At 45.0% G+C, this 14,002-nt stretch overlaps 1 protein-coding gene across 1 annotated transcript in view; it reads right to left on the bottom strand.

The window, feature by feature from the left end:
• Positions 1 to 12,195, bottom strand: part of PLA2G4A (phospholipase A2 group IVA) — a 90,363-nt gene extending 78,168 nt beyond the window's left edge. Inside the window, exon 1 of the mRNA XM_081194385.1 lies at positions 12,076 to 12,195. The gene's annotated coding sequence lies outside the window, so the exon portion shown is untranslated. The remainder of the gene's footprint in view (positions 1 to 12,075) is intronic.
• Between the last annotated feature and the right edge of the window lie 1,807 nt (positions 12,196 to 14,002).

The raw sequence follows: 14,002 nt of genomic DNA on the forward strand, positions 1-14,002 counted from the left end.
GCACAGTGCCAATTGACAAGGGCATTTCCAGAAACTCTTAGGCTGGAATTTTATACACACTTACCTGGAAATAAGCACCACTGTACGCAGCAAGACTTATTTCTGAGTAAACGTGTAAAGGATTGCACCACATACCTGGCTGACAGGTATGTTCTGCTTTTGATAGCGACTGAGATAAATAAAAGACTCAATTTTTTCAAGTGTTATTTTTTAGATAATAAGCACTCAGTATCTGTGCCAGGCATAGACCGATACTAGTCATTTTAAATAAAATTTTAGCACAGCATAGGCAAAGCTAAAACAAAGTTCTGTACTCCAAAAGGATCTAGTCTGGCCGTTTAAATGTAGAGGAATTTGCAGAATGAAGTGGAATGCATTTCAAAGGCTAGGAATCCTCAGTCCACATGCTAACCTTGGCCTGCCCAAGTTTCCAGCTTGGTCCTTGCAGCCATTTTTTTTAACTACCTATCAACCAGATGACATCACCTGAGGGTCAGAGGGTTCAGTCCTGCTTGGTTCTGCTGTGCACACTTGCTCCCCACACAAAACTCTGTTTCTGGAGAAAGCAGGACTGGTCTCTCACCCATCGGCTGATGGGCAGGGTTTTACTGCTACCCACACTGGCCATCTTTGACAGGCAGGTGGTCCTGTCCACGTGTCAATCACCTGGCAGCAGTAGTAGATAGGTAGCCGTGTTGGTCTGCCATAGTCAAAATAAAAAAATTCCTTCCAGTAGCACCTTAAAGACCAACTAAGTTAGTTCTTGGTATGAGCTTTCGTGTGCATGCACACTTCTTCAGATACACTGAAACAGAAGTTGCCAGATCCTTCTATATAGTGATATGAGCTTTCGTGTGCATGCACACTTCTTCAGATACACTGAAACAGAAGTTGCCAGATCCTTCACTATATAGAAGGATCTGGCAACTTCTGTTTCAGTGTATCTGAAGAAGTGTGCATGCACACGAAAGCTCATACCAAGAACTAACTTAGTTGGTCTTTAAGGTGCTACTGGAAGGAATTTTTTTATTTTGACCTGGCAGCAGTATGACAGGAGATGAATGATAGGTGGGCTATTTTTCCTTTTACAGTGGTACCTCGGGTTACATACGCTTCAGGGTTATATACACTTCAGGTTACATACTCCGCTAACCCAGAAATAGTACCTCGGGTTAAGAACTTTGCTTCAGGATGAGAACAGAAATCGTGCTCCGACGGCGCAGCAGCAGCGGGAGGCCCCATTAGCTAAAGTGGTGCTTCAGATTAAGAACAGTTTCAGGTTAAGTACGGACCTCCGGAACAAATTAAGTACTTAACCCGAGGTACCACTGTACAACATTTCTTTAGAAATTTAAGAACTCCATGAGTTGGAGATTTTATTTTATTTTTTAAAAAAGACATCTCTTCTTTAATGCCTAGTTTCTAAAACTATGGGGCAATTCCTCTGGGAGAAAGAACTGGCCCTCCAGACTACAATTCCCATCATCCCTGACCATTGATCCTGCTAGCTAGGGATCATGGGAGTTGTAGGCCAAAAACATCTGGAGGGTCGAGGTTGAGGAAGCCTGTACAGTGGTACCTCGGGTTATATACGCTTCAGGTTACAGACTCCGCTAACCCAGAAATAGTGCTTCAGGTTAAGAACTTTGCTTCAGGATGAGAACAGAAATTGTGCTCTGGCGGTGCGGCGGCAGTAGGAGGCCCCATTAGCTAAAGTGGTGCTTCAGGTTAAGAACAGTTTCAGGTTAAGTATGGAGCTCCGGAACGAATTAAGTACTTAACCCGAGGTACCACTGTATTAGCGATCCCAACACACACCAAAAACTGCAATTCCTAGAGGAGGAATGACTGCTGAAGCAGTTTGATTCTGTAATACAGTGGTACCTCGGGTTAAAAACTTAATTCGTTCCAGAGGTCCGTTCTTAACCTGAAACTGTTCTTAACCTGAGGTATCACTTTAGCTAATGGGGCCTCCCCCTGCCGCCACGCCACTGCTGTGCAATTTCTGTTCTCATCCCAAAGCAAAGTTCTTAACCCGAGGTACTATTTCTGGGTTACTGGAGTCTGTAACCTGAAGCATATGTAACCTGAAGTGTCTGTAACCTGAGGTACCACTGTAAAGTACAGTCAAACCCCAACCAGCAGCGTTGCTAGCCGCTTGGGTGCCGGACGCAGCTTCCGCTTCAGTGCAGGAAGCTCCTGCAGCCAATCAGAAGCTGTGCCTCGGTTTGTCAAACATTTTGGAAGCCAAATGGACTTCCGGGACGGATGAAGTTTGACAACCGAGGTTTGACTGTAGTGCTCTCCCAATTTCATCAGAGTCTTAGGAGGCAATTCCAGAAGGCAGTGCAACCTGGTGGAGGCAGTTCAATTTTTTTTAGAAGCACTGCTTTAGTTTGCAACTTTTGTGATTTTAACTTGTGCACATTCAGCTTTATATGCGAAGGAGAAGAAGGAGAAGAAGAAGAAAATAAATAGAAAGGGGCAGGCTTCCAAGAAAAGAAACTTCGGTAATCCCACACCCCACTGCATCCAATGTGTTTTTACTATACACCATTTGGGCTTTAGGCGCGTAGCTGCCAACTTTTCCCTTTTCTTGCGAGGAATCCTATTCGGAATAAGGGAATTTCCCTTAAGAAAAGGAAAACGTTGACAGCTATGTTTAGGGGTGATCTGAGGAACATAATTCCCACCTAACTTGTGAGCTTGCTTTAAACTACAAAGGTATCTTTGAGAAGCCATCAGCAGCTGCTGTCTTTCTCTCCCTCACAAATAATTTACGAAGCAGGAAATTTTGTAAGACTCTTTCTTCATCGAATCATCCTGCTGCTTCTCTTCATATTTCACAATAAACTGTTTCACGTCAGTGGTGAAAGAGCTGAATCAGGCCACTGAAAGGAAGCTTTTTTAAAAAATGTAGTTATCAATATTCCTTTTTTACAGATCAACACAATGTAGATGACTTTTTTTAAAAAAAGTACCCCCGACCCATTGAGTCTGTCAATTTTAATGAAGACCATCTTATTGAATGAAGCGAAATGCATGTTAAATATTATAATGTTTTGTTTTGTCTAGTCCACTCCGCTGCTGAACTGCTGTGATGTCCTCAAAAGAGATGAGATGGGGTTGGGGCAGGAGGGGGGATAAGATTATTACTGACCCACATAAATTGAACATTGCTGAACAGCTGACGCTAAAGGCCAAACGAGGTGCTAACTTTAATTTGTGCAGTAAGCAGAAACATCTGTGTTTTACTTTATTTAATTACAGGCACTGGAGCCAACGATCATTGGGACCATAGAGACTGGCAGAAGAGGTGGTTTATCCCATTCCAACACATCCAGGACAAAATTCCACCCCCTCAAACGGGTTTGAGGCTTACACCTCTGTCCCCTGCATGCTGGTGGTGGTCCAATGACAACCCGCCTCCTCTTCCTCTAATTAATTAAAGTAATTTAAAAAAAACAGGCATGGCTGCAAACTGCAGGTCTAACATAGCATGTGCAACTTAGTCTGGGAGAGCAAAATCCTGGGAGAGCAGTCTTTGAATCCCCACCCACTGGGTGACCTTGAGCCAGTCAGCATCTCTTAGCCTAACCTACCTCACAAAGCTGTTCTGAAGATGAACTTGTACACCATAGAACCATAGAATCATAGAATCATAGAGTTGGAAGAGACCACAAGGGCCATCGAGTCCAACCCCCTGCCAAGCAGGAAACACCATCAGAGCACTCCTGACATATGGTTGTCAAGCCTCTGCTTAAAGACCTCCAAAGTAGGAGACTCCACCACACTCCTTGGCAGCAAATTCCACTGTCGAACAGCTCTTACTGTCAGGAAGTTCTTCCTAATGTTTAGGTGGAATCTTCTTTCTTGTAGTTTGGATCCATTGCTCCGTGTCCGCTTCTCTGGAGCAGCAGAAAACAACCTTTCTCCCTCCTCTATGTGACATCCTTTTATATATTTGAACATGGCTATCATATCACCCCTTAACCTCCTCTTCTCCAGGCTAAACATGCCCAGCTCCCTTAGCCGTTCCTCATAAGGCATCATTTCCATGCCTTTGACCATTTTGGTTGCCCTCCTCTGGACACGTTCCAGTTTGTCAGTGTCCTTCTTGAATTGTGGTGCCCAGAACTGGACACAGTACTCCAGGTGAGGTCTGACCAGAGCAGAATACAGTGGCACTATTACTTCCCTTGATCTAGATGCTATACTCCTATTGATGCAGCCCAGAATTGCATTGGCTTTTTTAGCTGCCACGTCACACTGTTGGCTCATGTCAAGTTTGTGGTCAACCAAGACTCCTAGATCCTTTTCACATGTACTGCTCTCAAGCCAGGTGTCCCCCATCTTGTATTTGTGCCAACTCATTTTTTTTTTTGCCCAAGTGCAATACTTTACATTTCTCCCTGTTAAAATTCATCTTGTTTGTTTTTGCCCAGTTCTCTAATCTGTCAAGGTCGTTTTGAAGTGTGACCCTGTCCTCTGGGGTGTTAGCCACCCCTCCCAGTTTGGTGTCATCTGCAAATTTGATCAGGATGCCCTTGAGTCCATCATCCAAGTCGTTGATAAAGATGTTGAATAAGACCGGGCCCAAGACAGAACCCTGTGGCACCCCACTAGTCACTCTTCTCCAGGATGAAGAGGAACCATTGATGAGCACCCTTTGGGTTCGGTCAGTCAGCCAGTTACAAATCCACTGAGTGGTAGCATAGTCAAGACCGCATTTTACCAGCTTCTTTACAAGAATATCATGGGGCACCTTGTCAACCGCCACACCACATTGAGATCCTTAGTGAGATCCTTAGCCTTGGTGAAGACCTGATGTTTTCATCCCCAAAAAAGGTTTTGATTTGAGTTTCCATTGAAACGAGGCTGCATTTTAATGTTTTGATGTAACCCGAGGTACCACTGCAGTGATCTATGGAAGTGAGAGCTGGGCCATAAAGAAGGCTGATCGCCGAAGAATTGATGCTTCTGAATTCTGGTGCTGGAGGAGACTCTTGAGAGTCCCATGGACTGCAAGAAAATCAAACCTCTCCATTCTGAAGGAAATCAGCCCTGAGTGCTCACTGGAAGGACAGATCGTGAAGCTGAGGCTCCAATACTTTGGCCACCTCATGAGAAGAGAAGACTCCCTGGAAAAGACCCTGATGTTGGGAAATATGGAGGGCACAAGGAGAAGGGGACGACAGAGGACGAGATGGTGGGACAGTGTTCTCGAAGCTACCAGCATGAGTTTGACCAAACTGCGGGAGGCAGTGGAAGACAGGAGTGCCTGGCGTGCTCTGGTCCATGGGGTCACGAAGAGTCGGACACGACTAAACGACTAAACAACAACAACAATTTCAATCAATTTGTTTTTATATCGGTTGTTAGCCACCCTGAGCCCAGTCTTGGCTGGGGAGGGCGGGGTATAAATAAAATTTATTATTATTATTAGAAGATGATAAATGTGATATTAGAGTTGTGGGTTCAAAAGATTCCTGCATTGCAGGGAGTTGAACTAGTCGACCCTTGTGAGCCCTTGCAATTCTGCAATTCTATGATTCTATAAATGTAATTAATTATTATTATTATTATTATTATTATTATTATTATTATTATTATTATTAATTGAATTTATATACCACCCTATACCCAAAGGTATCAGGGTGGTTCACAGAATAAAATAAAGATATAAAACCACAAAATACCTAATAAAATAAAAACAACAACCCAATAGCACCCCCCCCAAAAAAAAAAAACATTTTAAAGGGGCATAGGATGTAAATCAGATCAGCCAAAGGCCTGGTTAAAAAGGAAAGTTTTCGCCTGCCGCCTAAAGGTGTATAATGAAGGCGTCAGGCAAACTTCCCTGGGGAAAGCATTCCACAGACGGGGAGCCACTGCAGAGAAGGCCCCGTTCTCGCGTTGCCACCCTCCGGATCTCGTTAAATAAATATAAATAATAGTCCTAAGGCTGCATTTTGTACCAGGCAATAAAGCTATGCCAGCACAATGATGTACAGTACTTAAACAAGATTCCTTGGGGGAGCAAAGAAGAGGTTTAAGCAATTTGTGGCTCTCACCCACTGATTTCTACGAAGACATGAGATGCTGCTTTTGTACCCAGGACCTCCCCTTCACAGAACTACAATTCCCACAATCCCATGGGAAGAGGGAATAGCTGTTAAACCACTTAGTGTTCTGGATATGCTTCCACACCCCCATGCACAGTCCCAAGAATTCTTCCAGAAAAAGCCTCTAGTCCATCTAAGAATGAGATCTAGGTAATCTCCTCAAGTGGACCCTCACCTATTCAATACACGATTCTGCCTCAAAAGCAATTTCACTTGATCCGCCACTTCGTCTATCAGGTATGCAGTTTTGGTTGCACTTGTTTAAAAGAATTCTGTGCCCTAAACAGGGTGGATTTGATTTAAATCGAATTGATTTAAAACACGATTTAAAACGCTAGTCAGTAAGACTTGATTTAAATCGTTATTTTTTTACAGAAAGACTCTTTCTTGCTGGTATAATCTTAATATTTACAACCAGATGAAGGTGTCATTTCTGGAATAATAAATTTTCAGGGTAGTTTTTACAGTTATATCAAAAATTACTGATTTGATTATACTCTTAGAAATACATAGAGAGATGATTATGAAATTATGGTGGGGTTTAATAAGTTAACTGTTTATATTTGGACAACTTTTCTGCTGCACCTTATTGGAAGGAGAAAAATGATCATTCCCTGAAGAACAATTTAAACAATTTATTTAACTAAAACAGTAACATTTTAGCATACGTATCCATGTTTGTTAACTAATGTGGTTAAACAAAAACAAAAAATGTAGACTGAGTTTTAGCACACATGAAAAACTTATTTCCTGATGAATAGCCTCTGGACTATAATGTAATTTAAATAGAAAACGAAATTTAGGCAGATTTTTCCTCCAAAAGCATTTTATTTTAAAAATCCAATTTAAGTTAAAAAAAATCTGATTTAAATTTTTTAAAATCTGATTTTTTTAATTTTTTTAAAATCATTTTAAAAATAATTTATTCACCCTCACCCTAAACCAACTCTCAGGGCAGAAGTGGACAACAGTTAGGTTTCAGAAGTTCAAGACAAGTCCGGACAACCTGCCATACAGGATCTCTGCTGAATCAGAACCAGTCAATCTAGTCTAGCACCGTTTTACCTCTAAGACGGCCACAAGCAAAGCATCAAGGTAACAACCTTCAACTGTTACTTGCCCCTAAAATCTGCTTTGAACACAAATTCTCTTTAGCCCCCATGACTAATACCTCTTGACAGACCAAGTCTTACATGAACTTGCCCAATATTTTGTTTATAACAATCTAAGCTAGTGGCTGTCAGCACTACTTTAAATAAAGCAGTTTTTGTCTGTACTTGGAGAACAAAATGGGGTGCAAAGGGTGGGGTAGTCCATCTATTGGGGGATTTTGACCACCTTTGGTCCCCACCATGCACTCAGATCTCACCTGTGGCTCCTGGAAGCTGCCAGCATGTGACAGCGGCCACATCCCTGGAACGGCTTTGATTGGTCGGCTAAACCAGGTGATGGTAGCCAATGGGTCTCAAGCTCTTGGTGAGTTAGGAACTTCCCCTGTGTGCAAAGACAGGCTGCAGCAGACTGAGCGGACGAGACCAAGAGTTGGTCCAACGGTCAAGAAGGTGGTTTCAGCACATGTTGTAGCGGGAAATGAGGGGCAGATGGGGCTTATCCACCTTGGAAGGTAGCCCATCTGGGAGAAGGAAAACTCTAATCCTAAATCTCCGCTGCCTTGTGGGGTATCTTTGGGAGAAGAAAATGCTAGCAGATCTGGAGTGGAGTCCCTAAAACAGTTGGATAGCGCCTTGTATGCCTACTTCTGGCAACTCCTGCAACCAAACTAGTGCCAAATATCCCTTTTTTATGCTTTTACAATAAATGAGTACATCCATGTCACAATATTCTTCATTATCCTTCTACATTGTTTGACTTCCCCGCACCTCCATGGGTTCCTTTTTACTCTTAGTTGTGCTACATTATTATTATTATTATTATTATTATTATTATTATTATTATTATTAATTATTATTTATACTCCGCCCATCTGGCTGGGTTTCCCCAGCCACTCTGAGCAGCTTCCAACAACTAAAATACAATAACCTATTAAACATTAAAAGCTTCCCTAAACAGGGCTGCCTTCAGATGTCTTCTAAAAGTTTGGTAGTTATTTTTCTCTTTGACATCTGGTGGGAGGGCGTTACACAGGGCGGGTGCCACTACCGAGAAGGCCCTCTGCCTGGTTCCCTGTAACTTGGCTTCTCGCAGTGAGGGAACCGCCAGAAGACCCTCGGCGCTGGACCTCAGTGTCTGGACAGAACAATGGAGGTGGAGACGCTCCTTCAGGTATACTGGACCGAGGCCGTTTAGGGCTTTAAAGGTCTGCACCAACACTTTGAATTGTGCTCGGAAACGTACTGGGAGCCAGTGTAGGTCTTTCAAATCCTTTCAAGGTCTTTCATATCCTTCCACACCTTCTAATTCAGGCTTCCTCAACCTCGGCCCTCCAGACGTTTTTTCAGACTACAATTCCCAGCATCCCTGACCACTGGTCCTGCTAGCTAGGGATCATGGGAGTTGTAGGCCCAAAACATCTGGAGGGTCAAGGTTGAGGAAGCCTGATCTAATTGATTTAGCTGCTGTTCATATGTCTTGCTTTGCTTTATTTTGAACCACATCAGTGAGGGCGCAGCCCAGGACCTCCACACACAGTGCCCAGGCTTGCGCCCTGGAGAGGTCACTTTGGTTTGACTTCACTCCCAGAGGTGCACTGCATTGTCTCTTGAGACAGACGATGACATCAAAGGAGAACAAAATGCCCCAGGGCATCTGCAGGATGTCATTAATACTATGCCAACAACAACTGTTAGAAGTAAAGAAGCAAGACTACCAAAGACCACAGCCTTCTCCTTTTCATTTATAAGTTAGTCTCAAGCACACCAAAGAGAGGTTTTATTAACGGTGTAAAACAGAAAAAGTAAACTGGAGCTTTTTAAAAAAGATAAGGGTAAAGGACTCCTGGACGGTTAAGTCCAGTCAAAGGTGACTATGGGGTTGCGGCGCTCATCTCACTTTCAGGCCGAGGGATCCAGTGTTTGTCCACAGACAGCTTTCCGGGTCATGTGGCCAGCAGGACTAAACAGCTTCTGGTACAACAGAACACCGTGACGGAAACCAGAGCGCACAGAAATGCCGTTTACCTTCCCCACTACAGCACTACCTATTTATCTACTTGCACTGGTGTGCTTTCAAACTGCTAGGTTGGCAGAAGCTAGGGCCGAGCAATGGGAGCTCACTCCATCGCGGGGATTCAAACCACCGACCTTCCGATCGACAAACCCAAGAGCCTCAGTGGTTTAGACCACAGCGCCACCCGCAGCCCTGGAGTAGCGAACCTGTGGCCCTCCAGATGTTCTTAGCTGGCCCCAGCAAACACAGCCAATGGTCTTGAATGATGGAAGCTGTGGTCCAAGGATGTCTTTTCCCATCCCTGAGTTAAGGATGCAGTTGTTGAATCTGTTCATTATCCCAGCATCACTCTATGAATTGGCAGCATCTGTGCCTTTAAATGTGCAACTAGCTTAGAGGCGCTACTTATGCCAATGTGGTGCTGTGGTTAGAGCAGGGTGGGCAGGTTTTCGGGCTATGTTTGCATTTCTGCTTAAACTACCAATCAGAGCCAGCTGCAAAAGGGGGGGCGGAGCCACTCCTCTACTGTATCCCAGAAGGCAGGCATAGGCAAACTTGACCCTCCAACTGTTTTGGGACTACAACTCCCATCATCCATAGCTAAGAGGACCAGTGTTCGGGGGTGATGGGAATTGTAGTCTCAAAACATCTGGAGGGCCGAGTTTGCCTACGCATGCCAGAAGGCATACAGCAAAATAACCTGTGTGTATTAGTACGAATTGACTACAGAGTTGCAACAGATCAGGGATTTGAGAACCAAACTCCCCAACAGGCCAGTGGAAGTGCCAAAAGAATTGGTCAAATGCAAACCAACTTACATTCATAAAATTGCAGTAAGGAGAGGTACAGAAAGGTTGACAAGCAATTAGCACAAGGCTAAGTCACAGGTTTTTGTTTTCACTTGCCATTTCGCTTGGTATTACAGTGGTACCTCGGGTTAAGAACTTAATTCGTTCTGGAGGTCCGTTCTTAACCTGAGGTACCACTTTAGCTAATGGGGCCTTCTGCTGCCGCCGTGCAATTTCTGTTCTCATCCTGAATCAAAGTTCTTAACCCAAGGTACTATTTCTGGGTTAGCAGAGTCTGTAACCTGAAGCGTCTGTAACCTGAAGAGTCTGTAACCCAAGGTACCACTGTATTAAATTAATAGGAGTGGGAAACCCTTGCTGATCTACTGCCAAATGCCTAAAGATCAGAAGATCTACCTGCTCCCAATCCCTGGGTTAGACTGTCTGACTAGAATCAGGAAGGCCTGGTTTCAAATCCTCACTCAGCTATGAAACAGCCCACTTGGAGTGACCTTGAGCCAATCTCTTTTTCTCTCAGCCTAACTTACCTCACAGGGTTGTTGTGAGGAAAAAAGTGGGTGGAGGAAGGAACAACGTAGGTCAGGGAGGACAGGTGGAGTAAAGTCAAAATTAAAATAAATAAATTTAAAATGCACAATTATTTCAGATGGGCCTGCCACAGAGACTAGGGCTCCTTAGGTTATAAGGCTGCACATCTTGGCTTGGGTTTAGCCCTGCACTGAAAACACTTTTGAAAATCTACGTTCCACTCAGAGATCTCAGGCATTAAAACTCTTTTGCACACTATTCCTGAGTCTTTCCTGCAGCACCTAGAAATGCAAATATTAATATTAGATTGCATGCTGTTTTTTATCAAAGGAGAATGAAGTCACGCTTGGAATGTGAACATCAGGGTCACCAGATAAACTGAGGGAAAGAACACGCAAGCAATATACAAATTATGTGGATGCTAGAGGAAGCAGATGCAGATATCAAACAATATTAGCACGTATTCCTCGGGGTTAACTTCCTCTTGGTGTGTGCCGAGTTGCAGTCTCAGTGACAGAAATGCTCTCTCCGCACTAGGCATATTTTCAATTTCACGCTCAAAAATCCTGGCTTCCCCCGCCCCCCCTCCTCCTTTTGCATTAGGAAGCTGCGCAGAGCGAATGAAGAAACTGCCAGCTCCTTTTCTAAAACATCTCCGTGGCCGTTGCGAAACCTTTTGCCTCCTGGCCTGAAGTCTCCCTGCTCAGCAGTTGCTTCAGCCCAAGGCATGCGTGCGCTTGCCTCTCATCAGTTAAGGGCGGCTTTTAATCGAATCGCTTCTTCCCATTTTGCAGGCGGAGAAGCTGAGGCCACCCTACAGAGGCTTGCCCTCGCGTAGAAAGGGAGGCTGTGGATACTTTGCGCGCTTGATCGCCATCCCCACGAAAGCACGTGAGAACAGCATCACGTGCTGGGGTGCACCTGGGATAGCTCAGTGGTTAGCGCATGAGACTCAGGATCGTGGGTTCGACCCCCACGTTGGGCAAAAGATTCCTGAAGTAAAGGGAGGTTGCAATAGATGACTTCGTGGTCCCTCCCAACTCTACAAATCGATGATTATTAGCTCCATAATGACAGGCTCCTTACTTTTCTCTGGTCCCTAGAGAGGTAAATAACATGCAACCTCACCCCCCACCCCCCATCCTTGACCCACGCAAATAAGCACAACAAATCAAAGCTCCGTAATACCCAAGGCATGAGAGCCTATCCCGTTTGCAACTGCCCAGGTGACCCAAACATCTCCTCTAGCCCGTGCCAATCGCAATCTGACCAGCTGTTGCAAAAATAATTCGCAGAATTAGTGTTTCGTTTTTGCATTCCTTCCTCTCAAGTTATTTTTAAGGGACCGGGCGATGCGCTTCCTTATTTCCTTCCCGTCCCAGCTTCTTGCGAACGAACCACCCCTAACCCAACCCAACCCAAACCTCAGTAAGGAAGCCCCGTGCGCCCCCGCGCGCCTCCTTCCTCTCCAAAGTCGCCCTACTTACAGTTGCAGCGCCGTCTTGGAGCGCACAGGGATCCTCCGGTGGCGCGCAGATCTCCGCTTTGCGAGCCGCGCGCACACGCATGCACTGCGTCTCCGTGTCTCTCTTTTTCTTTTGAGGTCTTTCTCCTCCCCTTCTCAGGCGGGCTGCCCGGGAAGAATTGCCATTCGCGAGCCGAGCGGGGGCGGGCGGAGTCCCCGGCCAAGTCAGCTGGCCGCTGCCTCCAACTTTAAGGCGGCGCGAGAAGGCGCTCAGGCTGCGGAGAGGAGAAGCCCCGGCAGCCCGGCTTTGGGCTTCTGAAAAAAGACAAAGGAAATCCTTCTTAAAACGGGGGCCAGCTCCCTTCTCTTCACGTTCACACTCGCGCAAACACATCTAATCTTAAAATATCCTTGACTTCCTCCTTTCCATGGTTCATTTTGCATAACCTAAATCCCTGCATATTTTATATAAACCAAACCATTCAGTATTCCATTATTACATCCATCAAAACTTATTTACACTGTTGAATTTATCTTAATGCTGCCAATGTTTACGCTTCATTCATTATCATCCTTGCTCCAGGCTCACTTTCATAGGAGCCAACTCCTAGGGGCCGAGGTCCCTTTGCCCCCCCCAAAAAAAAAATCTTTGAGGGGGCCGAGAACTCCCAAAGTTGATGGACATTGCCATTCAAATAGTTTGCATGTGCTGCATCATGCAATTCATTATGCCAGCTTGGACTTAACAGCCCCCCAATATTTTATTCAAATTGGCCCCCCTGCTCACCTGAACCTCTAAGCTGCCACTCAAATAAAGCTGATGAATGAATGTATTGTATTTTCTTTAATGTTTATAGATCCTCTATGTTGCTGTTTCCCGCCCGCTCTTTTCTTTCTTTCTTTTTGATTTTGTTTATTGCTTTTATTAAAGATTTTCTTGGGTTACAAAAGCACATACATTGTCTTTGTTTTCATATTACAAGAGTCCTTTTTACAGATCAGTTACATGCAACATAAGACTTTAATGTTATATACAGTGATACCTTGGGTTAAGTACTTAATTTGTTCCGGAGGTCCGTTCTTAACCTGAAACTGTTCTTAACCTGAAGCACCACTTTAGCTAATGGGGCCTCCTGCTGCTGCTGTGCTGCCACTGCGCAATATCTGTTCTCATCCTGAAGCAAAGTTCTTAACCCGAGGTACTATTTCTGGGTTAGCGGAGTCTGTAACCTGAAGCGTCTGTAACCCGAGGTACCACTGGGGAGAAGAGAGGTGCGGAGAGAGAGAAGGACGTAAACTTTCATTCTTTTACATAGTGTGTGTGCGAGGTTTGGGTGCCAGCATCCTATGGTTAGCTTCTCTTTTATTCATTTGTTTTTGTTGACACTTGGCACTTGGGTCCAATGGTCAAGAAGGCAGTTTCTACATGCACTCTGAGGGAAGTGAGGGGCAGGTGGAGCTTGTCAAGCTGCAGAGGTTGCCCATCTAGGAGAAGAGAAACTCTACTGTGCTGCTATGTGAGAAAGGCTTTGGGAGTAAACCTCAAGGAAAAATCTGTACCCGCCGCCTTGCGGGATATCTTTGGGGGAGGAAAAGGCTAAGGAGTAAACCCGACACAGATCTCGAGTGGAGTCCCTAAACTGCTGCCAAACGCCTTGCTCTGCTTTCCTTTGGCCCACATCAACAAGGCCAAGAGGGGCGTCTTGTCGTCTGCGTAGCCCTGGACCTCCATACATACTGCTCAAGAGGGGACGCGGGTGGCACTGTGCTCTAAACCACTGAGTCTCTTGGGCTTGCCGATCAGAAGGCCGGTGATTCGAATCCCCAAGACAGGGTGAGCTCCCATTGCTCTGTCCCAGCTCCTGCCAACCTAGCAGTTCGAAAGCACACCAGCGCAATTAGATAAATAGGTATTGATGCGGCGGGCTAGTAAATCGGCGTTTCTGTGC

The sequence above is a fragment of the Podarcis bocagei genome (genome assembly GCF_964188305.1).
Source record: "Podarcis bocagei genome assembly, chromosome: 5".
Lineage (NCBI taxonomy): Eukaryota > Metazoa > Chordata > Lepidosauria > Squamata > Lacertidae > Podarcis > Podarcis bocagei.